The sequence below is a fragment of the Choloepus didactylus genome, chromosome 3 (assembly GCF_015220235.1).
Source record: "Choloepus didactylus isolate mChoDid1 chromosome 3, mChoDid1.pri, whole genome shotgun sequence".
Lineage (NCBI taxonomy): Eukaryota > Metazoa > Chordata > Mammalia > Pilosa > Megalonychidae > Choloepus > Choloepus didactylus.
The window spans coordinates 10,546,003-10,571,388 of NC_051309.1; the positions used below are offsets into that span (position 1 = coordinate 10,546,003).

At 41.4% G+C, this 25,386-nt stretch overlaps 1 pseudogene; it reads left to right on the forward strand.

Moving 5' to 3' along the window:
• Window positions 1-7,983: 7,983 nt before the first annotated feature.
• LOC119530197 lies at window positions 7,984-22,680 on the forward strand (annotated as a pseudogene).
• The last annotated feature ends 2,706 nt before the right edge of the window (window positions 22,681-25,386 follow it).

The window sequence follows — 25,386 nt, forward strand, 5'->3', positions numbered from 1 at the left end:
CACTCAGATAAACGTAGCCAGCCTATACTGGGCACAGACTTTGGGGATACATCAGCCTGGGTTGTGGGAAATACAAAGATTAATAAGATCCCATCCCCACAAAATCCTATGTGAAAAACGTCACATAGGCTTTCTTGTTAAGAAAAACTTTGTTTCTATGGGGAAAGACAAGTTTCCTTTTCAGGGATTCAGAATTAAATAGCAGAAAATATTTTCCTTTTAAAAGAAGCTGCCAGGAAGCATTTTGGTCACCCATATCATTAGCATATTTGGATTTTATTCCCATTTCCTTAATGAATTTTTCTGATATTTCAGGACACTGACAACTTCAACCGTGGCAGCAACAACCATAAAAATATTATTACCAATGTTAATTAAGCACTAATTGTATCTTAGGTTCTATAATGTATTTGCATTTTATTATTTTACCTAACAACCCAATGAAGCTGTTGACCAAAACAAACAGCCATCAGCAGGCTGCTTTACAGAAGCCGACTGAAGTTTCAAGAAGTGACCTTGCTCTCCTTAAGATCATACAACTAATATATAAGTCATTTGGGATCAAAACATTTGTGTGTGTTCTAGTTTGCTAATGCTGCCAGAATGCAAAACACCAGAGATGGATTATTTGGTTACACAGTTACAGTCTTAAGGCCATAAAGCGTCCAAGGTAACACATCAGCAATTGGGTACCTTCACTGGAGGATGGCCAATGGTGTCCGGAAAACCTCTGTTAGCTGAGAAGGCACGTGGCTGGCGTCTGCTCCAAATTCTGGTTTCAAAATGGCTTTCTCCCAGGACATTCCTCTCTAGGCTGCAGTTCCTCAAAAGTGTCACTCTTAGTTGCACTTGGGGTATTTGTCCTCTATTAGCTTCTCTGGAGTAAGAGTCTGCTTTCAACGGCTGTCTTCAAACTGTCTCTCATCCGCAGCTCCTGTGCTTTCTTCAAAGTGTCCCTCTTGGCTGTAGCTCCTCTTCAAAATGTCACTCACAGCTTCACTGAGTTCCTTCTGTTTGTCAGCTCATTTATATGGCTCCAGTTTAGACCCACCCTGAATGGGTGGGGTAACACCTCCATGGAAATTATCCAGTCAGAGTCATCACCCACAGCTGGGTAGGGCACATCTCCACAGAAACACTCAAGGAATTACAATCTAATCAACACTGATAGGTCTGCCCACACAAGATTATACCAGAGATAATGATGTTTGGGGGAACATAATACATTCAAACTGGCACAGTATGGCTCCAAAGCCTGTAATTAACCTCTGAGCTACATTCCATGAGTCACATTTTAAGCCACCTCAAATCTTCTATGAAGAGGAGCGAATTATATATCATGGGGGACATGGAGGTGCTCTGTTCAAGAGAACTTGCTGCAGGGAGTAGAGGAAGTGTTCAGATCAAGCTGCTGCATCTTCAGCTCCACCCCAGCCAGAGGCATGAGCACTAAAGCCATGCGTTCCCTGGGCCGCAACTGGCCAGCAACTGAGCCATGTGGTTACGAGTGCAGCCCCATTCCTGCCCCATGATGGGGAGTCTTCCAGTGATGTTTGGCTCCGAAGCACCTACAGTCTGACTGAGACTTTCTTAGAATTTCACTGCAGTCTGAAGCTCTTCCTGTCCTATCCTTCCTTTCCTTTATCCTTTCACACTTGCCAGACCTCAGATCACGGTCTGAGGCTCTTCCTCTGTACTCTTACTTCCTCCCTATTTATCCATCACAAACATTCCTCACCCACCCCCAGTAAATCACTTGTACTCCAATCTCATCTTGGTATCTGGAGGGAGAGAGTGAGTGAAATAAAGTTATTCATTTTTCTATTTATTTAATGTAATTCCAGAGCTAACTTAATGCCTGGAATAGGCTCAACAAATATTTGTTGGATAAATGGTTCTAATAATGAAGCATTTACAATAGTAAATGAAGGACAAGAGTTTTAATGGAGTGTTGGGGATTGAGTTGTGCCCCTTACAAAAGACATAATCAGACACTGACCCCAGTTCTGGGGGGAATGAACCCCTTTGTAAATGGGACTTTTGAAAATCGTATCATTTGTTAAAGTTTGGACTCATTTGTGAATAAGATATTTGAAGGACCTATTTAGATGAGGCCAAATTGAATCAGAGTGGGCCTCAATCCAAATGCCTGGAGTCCTTATAAGGCAGAGGAAATTTGAATGCAGTCAGTTAGAGAAAACCACAAGAGAAGACTGAGAAGAGAGACTGCCATGTGATGGAGACAGAGATGCAAGTTAAGGAACGCCAAGAATTGTGGCGAGCCATCACCAGAATGGTAGTCTCCTTGGAAAAGTGTGGCCTGTCAAGATGTTGGTGCTGGACTTCTAGCCCCTACTTCTAGCCAGCCTATTATGTGCTATTTGTCATAGCAGCCCTGGCAGACTAAGATATGAGGTAGGTGGCATAATGCAAAAAAGTTTTGTGATAAGAGAAGTATAAGAAAAATGCTTTGGTTGTAGAGGATTAAATTTGAGAAACATCAGAAGGCTTCAGGGAAGATATGGCATTTCACATGGTTTTTAAAAGCACACAGAATTTCTAAATGTAAAGAAAGTCAGAAAAATTATTCAAGTTTCAGGAAACAGTGTGAGCAAACGAGGGAGGTATGTTCTATCACATGATTTATGCTGGATAAGTAAGTGGTGCTGTATGACAGGGGTGGCTTTCAGAGATCATAGATGGGGGTGCAGTGGAGGGGAGATTTGGGGAAAGGCTTGGTATATGAAGTCATACTCCTCGAGTGATCATGGGATGAGAATAAAAATAGTTTTAAACAATGATGTCCACTAGAAGTACAATGCAAGCTACAAATCTGAGCCATGTACGTGATTTAAAGTTTTCTAGTAGCCATGTTTAAAAAATATATATAAAAATGGGTGGAATTATTTTAATAATGCATTTATATTATACAACTTATCCAAAATATTATCATTTAACATGTAATCAACAAAAATATTAATGAGATATTTTACATTACTCTTTTCTTATTAAGTCTTCAATATCTAGTGTGTATTTTATACTTAACAACAGATCTCATTTCAAACTAGCCACATTTCAAATACCCAATAGCCTTCTATGTCTAGTGGCTACCATACTGAATAGCACAACTCTACAATATCTGATCTGGAATGGTATAAAAAAAATTGGAGAATTTGTATATGGGATAGAAAATGTTTCAAGAAGGCATCCTTAAGAACTGCACAGAGTCATGGGGAGAAAGTCAGGCCTTCCTGCATGGGAGATGACATTTGAGAGCACTGCATTATTTAAGTTTGGCTTTGGAGCCATACAGAAGCCAAGTTTCAATCAGCTTTACTGATGACTAATTGTGCAACTGTGAGTAAATCATGGCCTTGCTGTGTCTTAGTTAAGATGGTGATAATACTACCCATCTTTTCAATCACTCACCTTTTTATTCCATCACCCTGAATTTGCTCTGAAATATTGTACTGGGAGCTAACTACTGTCAGAGATCTCAGGCCAAACCATTCTCTCATTATTGTAGCAGCCCAGTCAAAGCCACTGGGTGCTTCCTTATGAAAGATTTCATAGATGATCTAAAGAGATCAGGCAAACAAAGATTCATGTGACATGTACAGTCAGTCAGTCAAACAACCAATCCACCACAAAATGTCCACTCATAGCAGGTACTTTGTGTTCAAGTCCACACAAGGCACTGTGAGAGGCCACTAGGGAAGCCCCAAAAGAGATCGACCCTATCCACAAAAAATCAACTTGAACAAAAGAGACAACAATAAGAATTCAGTGCATTCTGTTGCATGCTAACTTGTCTGGTCCTACGAAACAAAACAAAACAAAACAAAAAAGCAAAACAGAAATGAAATACATAAAAGTGTTTAAAGAATTCTGTAAACCATAACTCCCTCTATTCTACTAGGCAGCAACCATTTTACCTACACAGTAGGGAATATATGATTAAAACATGAACACATTCCCTTTCCCCATCAAATTTAGAGTCAAACAAGAGATATAGAGTAAATAAGGAAATGAATATACAAGTATATACATATAAATATGTATAATACTATGTGTATCTAGATATCAGAGATACTATAAGATATATTATTAAATGTATTATATTATATATGCATTAGGTAGATGATAAATGATAGATGGATACATTCGATAGAGAGATAGATCAATAGATAGATACAGCTGGATATAAGGTATAAGTGAATGTGATTAAAAAACAAAGCAGGAGGAGAGCAACTGGGGTGGAGAAGATGTTTTAGTTAAGCTTGTTCAACAGAGCGTCTCCGTGAAGACAGCATTTGGATGGAGACTTGAACACAGTGAGGGAGCAAGGCCTGTGCAGCTGTGGGTGGACAGCAAGTGCGGCCAAGAGAGCAGAGGTGCTTTTAGGCTGGTGCAGACTGAGCGAGGCGGGCACGGTGGGAGCTGCAGCCAGGTGCTGGAGTGCCAGACCCATGCGTGCTGCGTGGCGTGATGCTGGCCAAGGGAGTCAGCATGAGCCAGGGCTGACATCGTCTGCTTTACGCCTTAGAAAGACCACACTGGCAGCTCTGAGGAGAGTGACTTGGACTCAGTGAGACCCATTTGTCGGCTGCAGTAGAAGTCCAGGGGAGATGGTGATGGTGGTGGGAAGGAGAGGAGAAGCAGTCTGACCTGAGTGTCACACTTAGAGAGCTGCAAGTACAGAGGAGAAAGCATGGAGTCTGAAGTCAGAAAATCAGTGTCCAAGGCTGGGTTTGCTATTTTGCCAGCCATGAAATGTTGGGTAACTCACCACAGGCCTGGGATGCTAACAGCCTTAGGAAGTAGGTTCTGCTATTTTCCCCTATTACTCTTAGTTGTGAGGACACTGTAGCAGAGACAGAGATGAAGTACTTTGCCCAGGGACATATGGTAGGGCCAGGATTCAAATCCTGACCATCTAGGTCCAATGAGAAACCCTTAATCATTACATCGTGTTATCTCTCCAACTTTGAGATTATTAAAAAAAAAAAAAAAAACAGTTGCTCAGAAGGGAGGAATTTTCAGACAACCAACAGAGGTTTCTACAGGTAGCATAAATGTGTTCTCTACTAGAATTTATACAAAACAAACTTCTTTTTATTCCCCAACCTTTAAATGAACTGATTCTTGGATAGGTATGAAATTAATTCCTAGCAATATAGATTTTTTTTTTTTAAAGTAAATTCTTTCTCATTTTATGGCACTGAACAATTTATCAAGCATTTTCAACCCAATGAGGAATCTGTTATTAATTTGCTTTTCTGGAGAGTGAGGGGAAGTGTCAGAGAGCAGCAGAGAGACTTGTCCACGTTCATAGAGACATGGTCTTGTACCAAGTTCTCTTAATCAAAGCTGACCAGTTTTCCTGCCCCACTTACTCCTGTGTATGTCATGCATGGAGTGCATGGAGTATCATTTCCAAGAACTACATATCTGTAAGCTCTCTCCTGCCCCAGGGCCTTTGCACTTGGCACTACCCCTGCTTCAACAGTAAGCATTAACCAAGATCTTCCAGAACTGATTCTTGAGCTCAAACCTTACCTCCTCAGACAGGGCTTTCCTGAGCACCTCATCCAAATTGCCACCGACTTGTTTCTGTGTACCATTTCACCTAATTACTTATGGTCTTATCAAAATCCAAAAGAATATAATGCTTATTAAAACGCTTATATACTTAAAGTCTACCTCCCTCATTAGAATGCTAGCATGTGAAGGTAAGCCCCTTTCCTGCCTTTTCCATTAAAAGTGCTTGGTTCACAGGGTACGTCAATATTTACTGACCTGGTCAGGGGAAGGGGAAAGCCAGGCACCAGGAAAGAAAGAAGGAAAGAAGAAAGGAAGGAAATGAAAGACGGATCTGGTTTAATTTCCACTTTTGTGAAAGTGCTTTGTGATTTATAAAGAGACTCACAGATATTATTATTATCATCGTGATTATACTACTATTTTTTGTGCTTGAGCTTCTTTCTGCTGGATAAATTTCATCCATGTTCAGAAACCACATTTAGAAATCCACATTGTAGAAACCAGGTGAAGAAATCTGCTGTTTCCCAAGATATGTTTGTCCACGGCTTCATTTCATTAAGTGGGGATCCTTTTGACTTTGAAGTGTACAATTCTAGACTCTGCTAAAAATTGCCTTATTACCGTGCTTGCTCATTTACTAATTGCTTTTATTAATGCCAGTCTTTTCTACAGCTGGAGTTTGTGTCACCTTTATGGAGCTTACTTTCCTTTTAATTACATGTGTTCTTCATTTGTAGCTAAAAGTAACTCCTGTCACCAGTTCTGTCAAATTTGATCCATGACACTTTAATTATTATAATTTCTTTTTCCTGCAATAGAAGCAAAACATCCACATGCATTTTGTTAGGCCAATTTCTCATCCAAAGAAATGACAATCTGGATTTTAAGGAAGCATGTATTTTTTCATGGTCCCTACATATGCCCATTAAATAGTTCAAACTCTTCCATTCCTTTCTCATTTGGGGCTGATTTGAGTTTATGCATTGGTGTGCAGAGGAAAGAAAACCCAAGTTAGGGACCAAAACCTCAGTTCAGGCTGGGGATCTGCAGCCTGTTCCCTTATGGGAACTTGGACAAATCCCTTAGGTTGTCTGAACCATAGGGGCCTCATCTTTAAAATGGATATGCCCATAGAACGAGACAGAGAGTGGACCAATGGGATTACTTCAGATGCGTGCTCATATTCTGCATGGAAGGCAGCAGTCTCAGTAAACGACAACTGCTTTCCTTCTTTCCTTCTTTACCTGTCTCTCCTTTCATCTTCTCCTTGACTCCAGCTGGTGAGATTAGGGGGTTGAGAAAGGTGGAGAGAGAACACCTCCTGGATGTGTCCTGCACGTTGCCTGAGCCCTGATAAAAGTTCTGCCAGGCAAGGGTTTCCAGTTCATGGTTTAGCTTTTCCCTGAGGCACGATCCACACCTGGCCTCGCCCCAAACTCACAGACTGATGGAGATGCCCAAATGGCTCACTGTCAGTTAGTCCTGGTTCACAGGTTTGCCAAGGATCCTAAGACAGGATTTGCCTCCCAGTAATTAGAATTAGTCCTCAGGAAAGTGGGGTGCAGACACCCTGATTCCAGACCTTGTTGCCTCACCCAGGGGGTTTTGGTGATATCAAGAAAATCCAGTGAGGTGGGTAATTCACAGCCTGGAAAAGGTTAAAAGAAAGTCCCTATACACCCTGGAGCAGAGATGAGGTTACCAGTCTGGCTGCTTCTCTCCTTCTCTGTTGTTGGATGGCAGTGGCTTCAGTAGAATGAAGCAAAGCATTATAATTCTTGGAGAGCTAGAGGACTGTGTGTGTCTGTGTGATAGAGTGTGAGTGTGTGTGCAAGAGCATGAGATGGTGTGTGCATGTGTGTGAATGGATGAGTGTGCATGTGAGTATATGACTGTGGATATGACTGTGTGAGAACGTGTGTTAAAGTGTGCATGCGAGTGTGTTAAAGTGTGCATTTGCTAGTCTGTGAGTGTGTGTGAGTGTGTTGCAGTGAGGGGTGTAGAGAGTAAAGCAAGACCCATGAATCAGAACCCTGGCTCTGTCCTACCTAGCTGAGAAACCTTCAAAAGAATGATTGATCTCAGGTCCTCCAACGACTTATTTGAGATGAGCGTGAGGTAAAAAGAGATTTGTGTAGCAAGTGTTGGAGATGTGTGCCTAATACATTCTGCTTGAAAGTGTGCAATCTGCATTATAAATATTGTTGAACCCTGGCAGTTACAGATGTTGGGGATCTTTGGGATTTCTTCTGAGTTGCAGGGGTTGAAGGTTCTGATTGCTTGAGAGCTGGTGGGACCAGGTGGGACCTGAAGGAAGGGGAGAACTGACTACTCAGAGCTCCTTTACAATGCAGGTAATAACACTTGACCGGCAGGGTTTTTGGGAAAGCACTTAACTTCCCGGAGTCTCTGAATAAATGCATCCCTCAGTCAGCCAAAATGCATGATGCCAGTTCTGTGGCCAGCAGCCTTGAGTGTGAGGCATGTGACACTCTGCTCACCCACCTTCCTTCCGTCCCTTCTGGAAAGGAGAGTGCAGGGAGTGACAAGTGGAAATTGAGCCACCTCAAGACACCTCCAAAGACCTGCAGTGGAGTGTTGTTTTCTGCTTCCAGAGGCAGCAGTGGTGCTGTGCTGAGAGCCATTTGCCCTCTTGGTCTGCTCTCTGTCCTTTTGTCCACCTGCCCGGGGCTGAGGGTGCCCTGTAAGCACCACAGCTGTGACCCCCTTGCCCTCTGGCTTCTGGGGAGCCCAGCTGACAGAGAGCATGGGTGTGAGGTGGGATGCAGTCAGGACTCAGTTGGAGTCTTTATCCCTAATCTGGCCTCCTGGCTGTGTGGTCACTCCACCATCCCCGATGGTGAGTCCTGCAGGCAGCCTCTCCATCCGTGGGTCTTCTGGTTTCAGGTCTTGCATCCACACCCTCCTCTGGCTCCTTCAAGCCCAGGAGTGGTCACACCCATATCCTTGTGCTGTCCCAACACCTGCCTACCTCTTAGTAAATAGTTCCTTTGGGATCTCTTTGATGCCTGTAAGGACCCCGACTCACAAAGATGACAACCCACCACTCAAGGTCTGTTCTCCATTTCCACCATGCAGAATGTGGCTGGAGAGAAGACTCCCAGCCAGGCACTATCTTGCAGCCACCTTGCCCCAAGGGGGTCACCTGACTGACCAGGGCTCAAGGAAGTGAGCTGATGGGAGGGGCCCGCGCTGCAGTCCCCAGGCTCTGTTCCACATCCCGGGCAATGCCAAGGCTATCGGTTGAAGGTGGAGTCATCATCGGATGGGGAAGGAGGCTGGATTCCAAGGTTACTTCTTGAAGGAGAGCCACCCAGCAGGAAAATGAGTGAGAAATACAATTTTAATATGTTAAACCACTGAGACTCTGCATTGTGTGTTACTTTGGTTAGCCTATCCTGCCTGATAGAAAGAAGTCACTCTTTAGTTTCTTTAAATACCTCATTTCTAATCTTCATAATCTAGCTTTAATCTGAGCATCATTATTGCCACTTCACACACAAGGAAATGAAAACTCCCAGGGAAGCCAACTAAGTATTATGATCAAGATAGACTTCCACCTGTGCTCGCCACTCAACGCTACATGCAATTCCTAGAGCATATTTAGCATCTTCAGCTCCAGATCCAGCACTTAGCAAACAGAGCTGGGTATGAAGGAGAATTGCTGGGTCAAATTATTAATTCAGCTGGTATCAACTTTGGAGGGTCTCCATCTTGTCTCAGTGATTCCCTGTACTTTCCCTGTGAGCTTCCTTTCCACTTCACCTTCAGGGTCTTAAAAATGGAGTGAGATTTTGGGATGATGTAACTCAGCCACTGTTCCATTTTGCACATGTGGGAACTGTAGCTCTGAGAGCTAAAGTAATTTCTTCTGAGGCATCAATCCCACGTCCTGTAACTTCACTGTACTGCAGGGGAAACTGAAGCTCAGAGAGGTCGGGTGGTTTGGCCAAGAACCCTGAACACTAGCTCTTTTGACCTTGACACTGTCTTTCTTCCCTTGCAGAGTACGCTGGGGCAATCTGTTCTGTAAAGGATAAGGCCTTCTTCCAGTTGCTGTGAGTTATATGATATTTTCATAATAAAAATGAGCCTGTGCTATTTAGAGTAAGGAAGGCACTGATATTGAGTGATGAAAGAACCCCTGACAGGTTCCAGTGATGTCAATGAGTGAGGCTTTAATGTGCCAAATAATAGTCAGAGAACTGCCACCGGGTCTCCACAGGGGGTGGGGTCTGAAGTCTAAGTGTCTTTATTTTTGAAGCAGTTCAGCTTCTGAGTAGCCTTTGGGTGAGCTCAGTTGCTTTCTTTGTTTCTCTTTTGATTCATCATCTTGATGTCTTGTTTGGCATAAAAAGTCACCTAAAATTGGAGTCAGACAGCCTGGGGTAATTCTATTTACGTGACCTTGAACAAATCCTTTAATCTCCCCAGGACTAAATTTATCTTCAATAAAACGGGAGTAGCAAAAACAACTGTATTGTAGGTCTTTGGAAGGATGAAAGAATACATTTAAAATGTACAGTGTTTAAGATATCACCCTAGAACCATCAATTTTAATTTCTTTCTGCCCCATGCATCAATTTTCCCATTCCAAAATGTACATAACACTTAAATTCTTGAAATTTCAGGGTAGTTGTCAGGCTTAAATTAGGTGACGTGTTTGCAAGCAACTTGAAGACTTTAAAATGTTATTCACATGTAAGATTATAGCAGTTATTCTTCGAGCTATTATGTCCCAGAACTTTGCACATGAAAGTCATTTGGCAAATGTTTACTGAATTGAGTTAAATGAAATCCAGCTCTTTTGTTTAAACGTTGTTTTTAATCCACCAAAGAAATCCACAAGTATTGCTCTGAATAAAAGCGGTAAAGTTGTTAGCATTTGTGTATTAAAGAAAGAAAGGACACCAACCTGAATATTGACTTAAAGTTGCAATACCTGCTATAGAAGAACCATGGACAATTTTGTCAGTGGAAAACATACACTACGGAGCGTCTGTAACCCAATATTTCTTAACTTACAAGTCATTACGCTGCCAAGGATACCAAGTAAATAATTTTCATTTCCAAGGTCATGCTGCTTTAAATAAAATTACAATCATTTTAAGGAAAACGCAGAGCAGACCATTTTTAAATATGTTTCTGAGTGTGATGGCTGAAAGGTCCACGTTAGCTTCAGCCACGGTTTGCAATCGTCTCACCCTAAGGGACAGCACAGTAATCAGATGGGAAAAGGTGGCAGATCTTACTTTCAAGGGTGCAAAGGAGGAAGTGAGTGGAAGCACAGTAGCTACTTCTGACTGAGATTAAACAACACGTTCCTAGAAAAAAGTCAGTTGGACTTTTCAAGATTTTCTGAAGAGAAGAGAGCAAAATTGCTGGGATGAGTAGATAGTTTACTTATTTCACAGACTCTCAGTTCCTTTGCCTAATCCTCACATTTACAGATCAGTTCCTATTTTATAATGTTCCTTTTGAATATGTTACGTCATTTCAATCTTATACTAGTTTAAAGAAATATGTCAGTCCTCACTTGACAGATGAGAAAACCAAAACTCAGAGACATTTGCAACATATGGACTGGAGATTCAAAGACATGATTTTAATTCTCAAGTTCATGCTCTTGGTGACACAGCATGATGCTTTTATGCTACTGAGAAGGCAACTAACTTGTAACGTCTTATCCTCCCCACACTTGCATTTCCTCTCTTGGGGCCTCCAGCTTTGAGGAGAGGATGAAGCCTTAACTAATGATTAGTATGTGTGTATTTGCATTCATAGCAAGTGCTTTAGGAACCAACATTTTGGTGGGTGGAATCCCTGACTTTTCTAAGTAAGCCCTTCTCTAATGGGAGTAAGATTTTGGATACTTCTAAAAACCATCGAGTTGAATTGCGGGGAGAGGGAATGCTTTCTTTCTTTCTTTCTTTCTTTCTTTCTTTCTTTCTTTCTTTCTTTCTTTCTCTTTTCTTTTCTTTCTTCTTTCTTTTTTTGAGAAGTGGTGAGTTTACAGAAAAACCATGCATCAAATACAGTGTTTTCATATACAAACCCTACTATTATTTTTAATGCAATTTTATCGAGATATATTCATATACCAGATAAGCATCCAAAGCGTACAATCAGTGGTTCATGGCATCATCATATATTGTGCATTCATCACCACAATCAATTTTTGAACATTTTCATTAGTCCCCAAAATAAAAATAAGAATAATAATAAAAATAAAAAGGAACATCCAAAATATCTTATACCCCTTACCACCCCCCCCATTATTTATTTATTTTTTGTTTTTATTTTCTTACTCATCTGCCCATACATTGGACAAAGGAAGTATCAGTCAAAAGTTTTCATAATTACACAGTCACACTGTAAAAGCTAGATAGTTATACAATCATCTTCAAGAATCAAGGATACTGGATTACAATTCAACGGTTTCAAGTTTTTCCTTCTAGCCATTCTAATACACTGAAAGCTAAACAGGGATATCTATATAACAAATAAGAATAAACTCTGGAATGACCTCTTGATTCTATTTGAAATCTCTCAGACACTAAATTTTATTTTGTTTCATTTATCTTCCCCCTTTTGATCAAGAAGTCTTTCTCAATCCCACAATGCCAAGGCCAGGCTCATCTCTGGGAGTCATGTCCTACATTGCCAGGGAGATTTACACCCCTGGGAGTCATTTTCCACATAAGGGGGAGGGCAGTAGGTTTACCTGCAGAGTCGGCTTAAAGAGAGAGGCCACATCTGAGCAACAAAAGAGGTTCTCTGGGGGTGACTTTAGGCATAATTACAAGTAGGCTTAGCTTCTCCTTTTCAGTAACGAGCTTCATAAGGTCAAGCCCCAAGATCGAGGACTTGGCCTATTAAACGGATAGCACCCAATGCTTGCGAGAATATCAGGAATTCCCCGGGTGGGGAAGTTTACTATTTTCACATTTTTTCCCAGTCCCTCAAGGGGACTTTGCAAATACTTTTTTATTCTTTGCCCAAATTACTGTGTTCCACTCCAATATTAACCTCTTGCACTGATGAGGTATCTTTGTTATAATTGATGAAAATACATTTTTATAATTGTACTATTCACTATAGTCTATTGTTTAGGTTAGGGTTTACTGTTTGTGTCATACAGTTTCATGGAATTTTTTTTAAAAAAATATTCTGGTAACATATATAAAAACTAAAATTTCCCCTTTTAGCCACATTTAGATATATAATTTAGTATTGTTAATTATGTTCACAATGTTATACTACTAGGATCACTATCCAAAACTTTTCCTTTGTCTCAAATAGAGACTTTGTATATTTTAAGCCTCAAATCCTTATTCCTTACCAGTCCATCTCTTGGTAACCTATATTCTAAATTCTGACTGTATGAGTTTGCTTATTATAATTAGTTCATATCAGTGAGATCATACAAGAGCTATCCTTTAGTGTCTGGCTTATTTCACTCAACATGATGTCTTCAAGTTTCATTCATGATGTTGCATGTATCAGAACTCATTCCTTTTTACAGCTGAATGATATTCCATTGTGTGTAGCTATCACATTTTGTTTAGCCATTCATCGGTTGACTGACACTTGGTGTGCTGGTTTGAAACTGTTAAGACCCCATAACAGCCATGATCTTTTACTGAATCTTGTTGGGTGGAACTTTTGATTGATTGTTTTCATGGAGATATGACACACTCAAATGTGGGTGATAACTCTGATTAAATTACTTCCATGGAGGTGTAGACACTGCCCATTCAGGGCGGGTCTTGATTAGTTCACTGGCATATTTATGAGAGAAGCTAAGAGCCAACACAGACCCAGACACTTGCTGACACTTGGAGATGCTTGGAGATGCAGACAGAAAGTTGTTTGGAGATGCTCGGCTAAGAGATGAAGCCCAGCGTTTGCCTCAGAGAAGCTAAGAGAGGACACTCAGATGCTTAAAGAGAAACACCCTGGGAGAAAGAAGCAAGGATGCACAGGAGCTGAGAGAGAGGAGCTGAAACACAACCCTGGAGCAAAGGACCAGCAGACACCAGCTCTGTGCCTTCCCAGCTGACAGCGCCATTCCAGACACCAACAGCCATTCTTCACTGAAGGTATTTTCTTGTTGATGCCTTTGTTTGGACACTTTTGTGGCCTTAGTACTGTAAATTTGTAACCAAATAAACCCCCTTTATGAGAGCCAACCCATTTCTGGTATTTTGCATACCAGCAGCTCTAGCAAACCCGAACACTTGGGTGGCTTCCATCCTTTGGCAATTGTGAATAATGCCACTGTGGACATTGGTGTGCATATATCTCTTCGAGTGTCTGTTTCAATTATTTTGTGTATATACCTAGAAGTGGGATTTCCAAGTCATATGGCAACATTTAACACTTTTCTTTTTGTTTTCCTGCTGTGAACTCAGAGATATGCTATGTATTAGGAGTAACCAAAGAGTAAGGAGAGGAGTCTTTGACCTTGAGAAACCTGGTCAAAATCTGGATGAGAAGACTTCACTGTGCATAATAATCATCTCTGGAGTTTATGGGGAAATAAAGCCAAACAGAAAATGAAGAAAATGCAGATTTCTAACACTCCACTGAAGATGTGAATCACCAGGTCTGGGAGAAGTCTCAGAAATCTGTATTATTCAAAGTCCTTCTTGGGATCCTTAGGGTTGCCATGTTTAGGGAACCACTAGGAAATTGGAAAGAGCATGAATTCTGGGCTTGAATTTGTACTCTAATTCAGTCTGGGTTCCCCAGAAGGCAGCCTGTGATGAAAGCTTGAGTGTATGGGCTTAATAAAGCCAGCAGGTGTGAGTGACCCCAGGGAGTGGGCAAGAAGGATGGGGGATGAAGCAGGGAAGGAAGGAGGGGAGTCCAATACAAGGATACTCATGGGGCCAAACACCACCCCCTGACTGGCTGCCCAATCTTGTATGGTAATCTAAGAAACCATACATATTGAACCTTGGGACTGTCCACCTGGGGAAAGAAAGGGAGAATCGTTTTATGCTCTGGTCCCAGGCTCCTTGACAAAGGTTCATAGCATCCTCATGTCCAGGCTGTAAAGGCAGGGAATCAGGAATGCAGAGAAGCCTGGGGCAGGAGGGAAAATGTTCAGCATCTAGACATGATAAAGGTCTGTCAGTTTGCCCTTCCTTAAAGCTGGTCTTGGTCTGTGCAGAACTGGTCACTGAGTCAGTAGCATAAATAAGAGAGGACTGGAAGTGGTGGCAAAGAGATGCCTGGTACAATCCTCCCACCCTCAAAGTGGCTTTGGACTCATTACATAAACCTGCTTGGTAGGAAGCCAGGAGTGTAGATACTTAGGTTGTAGCATTGTTGGGTGGATTAATCAGATAATGCTTAACTTGTCATACTGTCTGGTACACAAAGCAGGGCTGGAAAAATGTGAGCCTGATTTCCTGTCCCTCCCTCTCCCCTTTTAGAGATGCAGAGTTCTCTATCCCTTTGTAAACCTTGGCCTTCCCTGACTCCCCAGGATTTCTATGGGAATCTCATACTCACCCACTGAAGAGAGGAAATAAAACTGGAGATTTATCAAGGGATGAAAGAGAGGCCCATACTCCAAAGCCAACAAAAACACAAAAAGTCACCATGTTTGCTCTGTAGAGGAGAGGATGAGGCTTGGTCTTCAAACAGATTTTTCAGACAGAGAAACAACATGGGATAATAGCTGATTTTTTTTTTTTTTTTAGCATAAAGTGCTAGATCAAGCCTCAAACATATGCACTTAAAAAAGAAACAATAAAAGACTCTAAGGTTGGTGAGGGCCTCTGACACACAAGTAGGTATATACATTAATTTCAGTTTCCCTGTCATTATTAAGATTAGAGTGGCAATAAGATTCTAGATACCAGTATACAAATGGACTTAGGGGCTTTCTGAGCTTAGAAGGAGGGTCATCCTCTGAGTCAGAAATCTAGTCTGAATTCCTACTCTAAAGAGTGGGGGATTAACCGGCTATGAATGTCTTCCAAAGACTTACCGAGAAAAGGAGAGAAATGTGAAATTCCACGGGGAGAGTAGAGGGTGATCTTAGGAACAGCAAGCTGAATGGTAACTCTTTTTTTCATCAAGCCAGCAGTAAGAGAGCCCATCATTCGCCAGCCACTTGCCAAGAGGTGAAAATGATCCTGTCTCTTTTCTTCCCAGATAACTGCTATTGTACAGATGTGGGCTTGGTGCTTGAGGGCATAGACAAGAGCTTTTTACTCTGCAGAGTTCAGACAAGGTCTCCGGAAGAGGTTGTGTTGGAACTGAATCTCAATGTGCACCTGATGTTTGCCTGGCATCCCAGGAAGGGGAAATGGCTCATTCCAGGCATAAGTAAAATAATCTGGAAGGACAGAAATTTAATGATTTGTGAACTCTGGGCTGCAATATTGGTTGTCATTCATTGAACAGCACAGGGTTTGGAATCAGAGAGTCATAGCTTAAGTCCCTTCCTTGTTTACTTATTAATTGTTTATCTTCATCCCTACATCATACACATAGTTGCAGCTCAGAAAGTTTAAGTAACTTGTCCAAAGTCAGTGTCCCTGGACTGGTTTGAAGGATTAAGGAGGTCCATTACATAGTAGGATCTCAATGCATGATTTCTACCATTGTTCAGGGTGTGGGTTGGGGCGGTGGTAATCCCCATGGAATACTGGCCAAAGTGTTTGTCCTCATGTACCAGAAGAGTCTACAAAAGAGAAGCTCTGGATTTAAGAGAAGAGGACTTCCCAGTGTGAGAGTATGTGCCGGTTTGGATGTGTTATGTCCCCCAAAATGCCATGTTCTTTGATGCAATCTTGTCGGGGCAGACATATTAGTGTTGATGAGGTTGGAACCTATTGATTGTTTCCATGGAGATGTGACTCAATCAACTGTGGGCAAGACCTTTGATTGTATAATTTCTATGGAGATGCTACCCTACCCATTCAGAGTGGGTCTGAATTAAGTCACTGGAGCCATATAAAAGAGCTGACAAACAGAAGAAAGTCAGTGTAGCTGTGAGTGACATTTTGGAGAGCAACCAAGAAAGACATTTTGGAGATGGCTATTGAAAGCAGACTTACGCTAGCCCAGAGACTGCTCCAGAGAAGCTAAGAGGACAAAATGCACCAAGAGCAACATTTTGAAGAATGCACAGGAGCTGAGAGAGGAGCTGGAACATAATCTGGGATCAGCAGATGCCAGCCACGTGCCTTCCCATCTAACAGAGGTTTTCTGGACGCTATTGGCCTTCCTTCTGTGAAGGTATACTTGTGCTGATGCCTTAATTTGGACATTTTCATGGCCTTCAGACTATACATTTGTAACCAAATAAACCCCCTTTATAAAAGTCAATCCATTTTTGGTATTTTGCATAATGGCAGCATAAGCAAACTGGAACAGGGTGTGTGAATTTCCTGTGAATGCCATTATGAATTGCCACACATTGGAAACAAATGGAAATTGATTCTCTTATAGTTCTGGAAGTAAGAATTCTCAAATCAAGTCATCAGCAGGAGCAGGAGCTCTTGGAAGGTTCAAGGGGAATATCCTTCCTCTCTTCTTCCTAGTTTTTGGTGATTGTCAGCAATCCTTGGAGTTCCTTGATTTGTAGCTACCTCACTCCAATTTCTGCCTCTGTCTTCACATGATCTTCTTCCTTCTCTGTGTGTCTGCATCTCCCTCTTCTTGTCAAGGATGCCAGTCACCAGATTTAGGGCCCACCCTAATCCAATGTGACCTCACCTTAACTTGATTGCATCTGCAAAGACCCTATTTCCAAAAAAGGTCATGGTCACAGGTACTGAGGAATAGAACCTCAACATATCTTTTTGGTGGGCACAGTTCAACCCACAACAGAAGGTAAACCTTGTTCATCCGGGCTCTCCATGGCCAGAGCAAAACACCACTCACTCCCGCCCTTTTTCCTTACCTTCTACTCTTCTTCTGATCACTCACCCAGCTGCCGACATGCTTTGATCTCAGGAAGAGCAGCTCCCCAATAACATCTGCTCCCATGTCAGCCCCTCAAAGTCTTCCCTAACATGGCTTCCACAACCCCCATCACTCTTTCTACTTGTCATGCTTATTTTTGCTTCAAAGCACTTAAAACTTTCTGATATCACATGTGCATCTATTTGTTGTTTCTATATGCCTTCCCCATTAGAATGTAAGCTCCATGAAGGCAAAAACTTTATTTACTCCCTGCTGTTTCACCACATGTTTGGTGTGGCAGTTTGGAGATGTATGTAACCCAGACAAACACGTTCTTGACTTAATCCATTCTTGCTGGTGTGAACCCATTGTAAGTAGGCCCTTTCTGATGGGATACTTCAGTCAAGGCATGGCGAAATCCATTCAGAGTGGGTCTTAATTCTGTAACTGGAGTCCTTTATAAGCTAAATGAAATTCAGACAGTGAAAGGAGAAAGCCATGGAGCTAGCATCAGAAACTGACCATGACAAGCTGAACATCAATGGAACCTGGAAGAGAAAGGAAATAGCAGGAGATGCTGCCATGTGTCTTGCTATGTGACAAGCTAGAGACCAAAGATCGCTAGCAGCCAGTTCCAGAATGCCACAGTTTTGGGGGAGAAAGCATTGCCTTGATATGCCTTGATTTGGACTTCTGTCTTAGCCTCAAAACCATGAGCAAATAAATTCCCATTGTTTAAACCAGACTATTGCATGGTATTTATTTGAGCTGCCAAGGAAACGAAAACACTTGGCAGGTAATAGGTTCTCAAAACAATAATTGCTGAGTAGATTTGTGAATGAACGATAGATCAATATGTATGAAAACACCAATGATTTAAAAGATTAAACCCCTTCCCAGGTCCAGCTTCTGTTTGTGTTCCTTATCTGACTGAAATGCACAGAGTTCCTTTCATTTATTCCAGCCACAAACTTGGATAGTCTCTGATAATTCCTTCTCTCTCAATCTCTACAGATAAGGAAACGTTCATCAATTCTACCTTGTAATTACTTCTACATATCGTCCCATCTCTGCTGCCAGAATCATTGCTTATCAGGCTAAACATAATGGTATTGGGATTGCTCTCTCTTCTCCTTGTGTCCTTCTCCACTGGTCTCCAGACTGCAACCAGAGAGATCTTTCCAAAACGCAGTTCTGTCTGTGTTGACATGCTTATGCTCTTTACCGTGTCTTAAAAGAATTTTCTGAATCTTAAGCTTGTCTGGCATCATTATGTTCTTCACATTTGTGCTGTCAGCTCTAGAAATACTGAACTACTCACAGATCTTACTAGCCTGTCTTTAGTTATATAAGCGTGCAGTACATTATGCAACATACTGCTATTCACTTACCTGTATCTCTTGAGTCCAAAGACTACAGCATGCCAGCCACTGTGCATCAAACATCGATTGGAATATAGCACGTTTAGGTAAGTGCTCAATAAAAATGTGAACAAAATAGCTATTTTTATGCATCTCATGTGTCTTTGATTAGAAATGCCAGTCTTCTGGAGTCTGATCGCCCGGGAAAAGTCAGTTTCAAAATGTAAGATGTCGAGGACCAGACACTAAAACTTGAGGACCTCTCCAAGGTACAAATAGTCAGTGAAAATGGTACCAGTGGACTATCATCACTCTCTTGGTCATTTCTACCTCTCTGTATCATCAATTCTTACTACAAACTGAAAACCAACCAGGAAAAGATCTGTAACTCAACAAGGTGGCCTAAATTATGCTTTCCCCTTTTAACTGAAAAAGTTAAAACTTTCAATTCCATGCTCTGCATCAACTCATCCATTTCTTACAGGCCGTTATGGTGACAGCTGCAAAAGAGGGTGGCCATGAACAAGACATCGTATACAGAGGAAGACACATCTGTATGTGTTTGTGTTCAGAAGCAGACAGGAGTTGAAGATAAGTACATTTTTCAAAAGTGCGGTGTTGCACAACAGATTGCGTGCCTCCAAACAGGTTTAGCACATGGCTTGTGTTTATTTTAAAAGATGGCAAAAGCCCAAGTGCTTCATTAATTGGTGGATTTCAGGATGTATGGAAGATATATATGAAGCAAAATAAAAACTTAAATGCAGTGGTAAGAAACAAGTTATTGTTACTATTATAACTTTTATAATAATAATAATTTAAAAAAATATGCTGCAGTGAACTAGGACAGGTGGAATTTTGTAGTAACAAGATGGGTTGGAGATTACTGCCTCTGTTTTAGTAAATGAGAACATGGAACCTCAGAGAGCTGGAGTGAGTTGTCTAAGGTTGCTTGGCTGCATGGGAACAAAAACAGCTAAGAACCATGTGCATACCCAAATCAATTGATCCAGCAGCCCTTCTCTGTTCAATAGCCTTGCTGCAATTGAAGACTAGTTAGCTCTCTCAAGGTGGTCCTAACTGATATGATCCAGATCTTGGAATTGAACTCCATTCTTGATATTCTCTGGGTAATTTTCTTTCTGTATTAACATCCTTTCTCCCGTAGATCTAAATACTTGACTATGTTCTAGATCATGAAAGGAACATCCATGTTTGGATGCTGTGATTCTAAATAAGAAATGTAAAGAGCAGGGACTTGAGAGTTAGAAAATTTGGAATTGTATTTCAGTCCTGTCAATTACTGTCTGTGGGGCAAGCTTGATCTCCTAAATTCTCAATTTCCTTTTTTTTCTCTTTTTTTTTTTCTTTTTTCTTTTGTCTTTTTTCTTTCTTTTGTACAATGGTGGTACTAAACCTTAACACAAAGGGGAGTTTGTAAGGTCTAAATGAAATTGTGTATATTAAGAATCTAGCACAGTAATTGGCACATACTACCTCTCAGATAGATGTCAATTCTTCTACCACTTCTTTTTAGCAAATTAAAGCAAGGCAGTATAGCCGAATACATTATTTTGAAACATATCTCTGGCACTACTTTTATATTATCAAATAATAGGAAGTTGAAAATTTTAAAAACACTTGATTCCATTCCACTTATAAGTAACATATTAAAACAAAAAATAGGAAGCACTTAAAAGCGAGTCTGGTAGGTATGCCCTCAGGATGTGCTGAGGCTATGGGGTGGGGAGGCGGCGGGTTGCGGTTTGGGTCGCTCTCCTCCGAGAGAGTCACAGTGTCCCGTAGCCACCAGGCTGGGTCGGGCTCCGCTGGGACTGGCCCTGGCTCTCCCCAACCTCCGGGCCGGGTGCTGCCTGTGTTGGTGGCGGCTGCCGTGCTGGGAGAGGGGGTGGGTGGTTCCAGGCTCAGCTGCAGAGCTAGGCCCGGAACAGCTCCAGCCCAGGTAGGGGCAGCAGGAAGCCACTTTTGCTCAGCCCGCTTTGCAACTGGCTCATCAACTCCTAGGAGGACAAAAGCAATGACTCCGGGTGCCCCATCTGCTCAGATATGACTGAGGAAACATGTATGAGGAAATGTGGCCACAACCATGCTACAAGTGTATTCATCAGCATTTGGAGGACAATAATAGATGTCCCAAGTGTAACTATGTTGTGGATAATATTGCTCATCTGTATCCTAATTTCTTGGTGAATGAGCTCTTTCTGGAAGCAAAGATTTGAGGAAGAGAGGTTCAAATTGAACCACTCAGTGTGTAGCACCAATGCCCACAGGTGGCAAATATTTCAGGATTCGTTGGGTACTGACCAGATAAACTTGATTTAGCCAATATCAACCTCATGCTGGAGTTACTAGTGCAGAAGAAGAAACAACTGGAAGCAGAATCACGTGCAGCCCAACTACAGATCTTTATGGAATTCCTCCAAGTTGCAAGAAGAAATAAGAGCAAATGGAACAGATTCAGAAGGATCTGAGTGTTCTAGAAGAGGATATCAAAAGAGTAGAAGAAATGAGTGGTATATACTCTCCTGTTAGTGAGGATAGCACAGTGCCTCAATTTGAAGTTTCCTCCCCACCACACGGTAGTATTAACTGATTCTACGGAATGCAGCCAACCTTGAAGTTTCAGTGACAGTTTTCAAACAAAAAAATAACCTTGTAATAGCAGCACATTAGCATCAAGACGAAAATGACTCACTGCTCATTTTGAAGACTTAGAGCAATGTTTCTTTTCTACAAGGATGTCTCATTTCTCAGATGATAGTCGAACTACAAGCCACTTGGAGGAATTTCATGAATGCTTGTCCAAGTTTACTCAATATAATTCGGTATGAACTTCTGCCTCATTGTCACGTGCTAGTGACCTTTATAATGGTCCCAGCATAGTCTCTAGTATTGAATTTGACTGTGATTGTGACTACTTTGCCATTGCTGGGATTACAAAAAAGATCAAAGTCTATGAATATGCCACAGTCTTCCAGGATGCAGTGGATATTCACTACTCTGAGTATGAAATGACCTGCAATTCAAAACTCAGATGTGTCTGTTGGAGTAGTTACTATAAGAACCTGTTAGCTAGCAGGATGAAGTTCCTGTCATTCTATGGGATGGATTCACAAGACAGAAATCAAAGGTCTATCACGAGCATGAGAAGAGGTGCTGTATTGATGACTTTAAGGTAATGGAACCTAAACCCTTGGCTTTGGGCTCTGATAATGCAAAAGTGAAGCTGTGGTCTGCCAACACAGACAACTCAGTGGCAAGCATTGAAGCCAAGGCTAATGTGTGCTGTGTCAAATTCAGCTCCTCTTCCAGATACCATTTGGCTTCAACTGTTCTAATCCCTGTCCTCTACTATGATCTTCATAACACTAAACAGCCAATCATAGTATTCAAAGGACACCGAAAATCAGTCTCCTATGCAAAGTTCGTGAATGGTGAGGAAATTGTTTTTGCATCAACAGCCAGCTAGCTAAAGCTGTTATGGAATGTAGGGAAACCATACTGTCTACATTCTTTCAAGGGTCATATCAATGAAAAAAAAAAACTTTGTAGGCCTAGTTTCCAATGGAGATTACACAGCTTGGGGAAGTGAGAACAACTCTTTGTAGCTGTACAATAAGGGACTTTCTAAGACATTGCTAACATTTACATTTGATATGGTCAAAAGTGTTCTGGACAAAGAAAAGAAGATGGTACAGATGAATGTGTTAGTGCTGTGTGCTGGAGAGCACGGCCAGATGTGCAGTCCAGTGTGCCGGTGGCTGCTAACAGTCAGGGTCCAATTAAGGAGCTAGAGCTGAAATGAAGAGTTTGGTTTACTCAAGTCAAATTGTACTTGGTCCTACTGGAATACATCTGCTGCAGCTGGCAATGAGGGAAGAAACAGAAACTATCATGTGATATCTCTCCCCAGAGTGCTCATGAGTTTGGTTTTGCTTTGAGTATATTTTCTTTTCCTTTTTTCCCTCCTTTATGACTTTTGAAGCATTGGGAATACCCAGTGAACTCTCTGCCAGTATAGCTCCATGGACTTCACTGCTGTTTGGGGTGTAGTCATCTAATTTTTGTGATAGGGAAGCAAATTCTTTTGAATAAAAATAAATAACAAAAAATAATAAAAGTTTATTGAGCCACACATGCAAAAAAGAGTCTGGTATATGATTTACTCTGTGCCAAACACTATTGTGAAACCACAGCAGGACAACAGGGTCAAAAGGAAATTGCAGGACTTTATGGATTGGAAATGCTCAAACTCGTGCATGCATTATATGCGTATATATGTATATAAACACGTACGTGCATTTGTATGCACATATATTTATTATTCATACACATATGAATTGTTTTCATGTTTAAATGGACTCATTACATTTAAAGCAGCTATTACAAAGGAACTAAAATGTGAGTGATTTTGTATTTATGCATCAGATAAGATGATCACTGGCCAGTTGAACATAATTTACAATTTTCTCTTTCTTTCCCAAAAGATGAGTACCATGAAGGTCTAAACACCACAAAAGATCATGTCATAGCTTTTTCTCTTTCTCTAAATAAATTATGTGGACTCAGAACTGCCACTCATGCTCTCTGATTCTCGGTTTACTCATTTACAAAATGGGGTTACTAATTCCTTTTACCTTCCACCTACTTAAATTACAGCCTGATTTTAAGGCTGGAATTTAAAAATATAGATATGAATCATTAAATATGTGTTGTTTCATTCTTTTATTTAGGTTCTGAGGTGTGCTTGAATAAGAGAACTGTCATCCCATCCTCACAGAGCTTACAAACTCCATGAAGAATAAAGACAAAAGGGAGAACAGGTGCTACTTGAGGGCCTGGACCAGGGGTGAGGGACCCCAGATGAGGGCTCAGATGTTCACCAGAAAGTCAGAGGAGGCTTCTCAGAAGGAGTGACATCTAAGCCAATTCCTAAAGTATAAATGGACACAATCAACTGAAATGGAGTCTGGGGGTCAGGGAGGGGTTTTAGGGTTCCAGGTAGAGAGAGGGTTTGGAAAGTACAGAAGAAAGAGAAGTCATTACTTGTCCAGGAAACAAAATGAAATTTGGTCCCCCTGCATCACTGATTCCAAGGGAAGGAGCTACAAGAGGAAGGTAGGGTCAGACTATACCTACCTATAGTCATTATACAGAGTTTAGACTTTGTGATCAGAAGATGCCCTTAAAGGATCTCAGATAAAGCATTATTATGATGGGTTGCATGAATCATACATCAATTTGTTTGGCAACTTGAATGCTGAGAGTTCCCTGTGTCAGGATGTGCCTCCCAGAAACAGTAAATTCCCTGCCTGTTCTTTAATTGCTCCTCCTGCCCCTCTGCACCCACACTTCTCCTCTTTGTCTGGGTTTTCACAGTTTTGTGAACTGCTCCAATCTCTCCATATACTTGACATTTGTCCTGCCTTCAAGAAGAAATAGTCAAGACTTCTGCATTTGAGATCAGTGTTTGCAATCCACAAACTAAAACCCTTCTCTTTAGTGAGAGGTTGTGATCATTAGGTTCATGTATCAGCTTGGCCAGGTGACCATATCCAGGTGTCTGGTCAAGCAAGCACTGGCCTGACCATTACTGCAAGGACACTTGTGGCTGGTTAATAAACAAGAAGGATGGTTTATTAAATCATCAATTAACTGTACCTGTGACTGATTACATCAATGAAGAGCATGTCTTCTGCAATGAGAAAATTCAATCAGCTGGATTTAATCCAATCAGTTGAAGACTTTTAAGGCAGAAAGAGAACCTTCACTTCTTTGGCTAGCCAGTGTCTCCTGAGGAGTTCATCTAACACCTTCATTGGAATTGCCAGTTTGCTGCCTGCCCAGTGAAATTTTGACTCGTGCATCCTGCCCTATGGAATTTGGACTCATGAATCCCCCCAGTTGCATGAGACACTTTTATAAAATCTTATATTTACAGATATCTCTTGTTGGTTCTGTTTCCCTAGAGGACCGTAACTAATACATATGTTTTTGTACCATCTCCATCTTTTCCTTGACCTACAGCAGCTGTGGCACATGATGATGGCTGCTATATCAAAACTTAGAATGGCAGAAGATTAATGAGATTTTTAGAAATCACAGCATTTACATAGCCGTCTCCTCTCAGTGACTCAAGGTAAAGGATTATAGTATATCCACCTTTTACCCTAGTTCTGTTATTACAGTGCATGGCCCAAGAGAAATGTTCGATAAATGTTAGAACAAACCACATACAAGGAAATACTGGGGACCAGGGTGGGGCAGTGATTAAAGGTTGGAATCTTGGCTTCCAATCCCCCAGCTCTACTTGTTTTCATTAAGAAAATAATTGGGGCAAGATGGCAGAGTGGTGAGGTGTGGGTTTTAATTACTCCTCTGGGGCAGTTGGTAGAAATCCAGTAACTGCATGGACCAGACACCACAGAGGAATTTGAGTTTGGACATAATTCATACAACACTGACGAATGCATGGAACAGCTGAGATCAGTGAAATCCGTAAGTTCTCAGG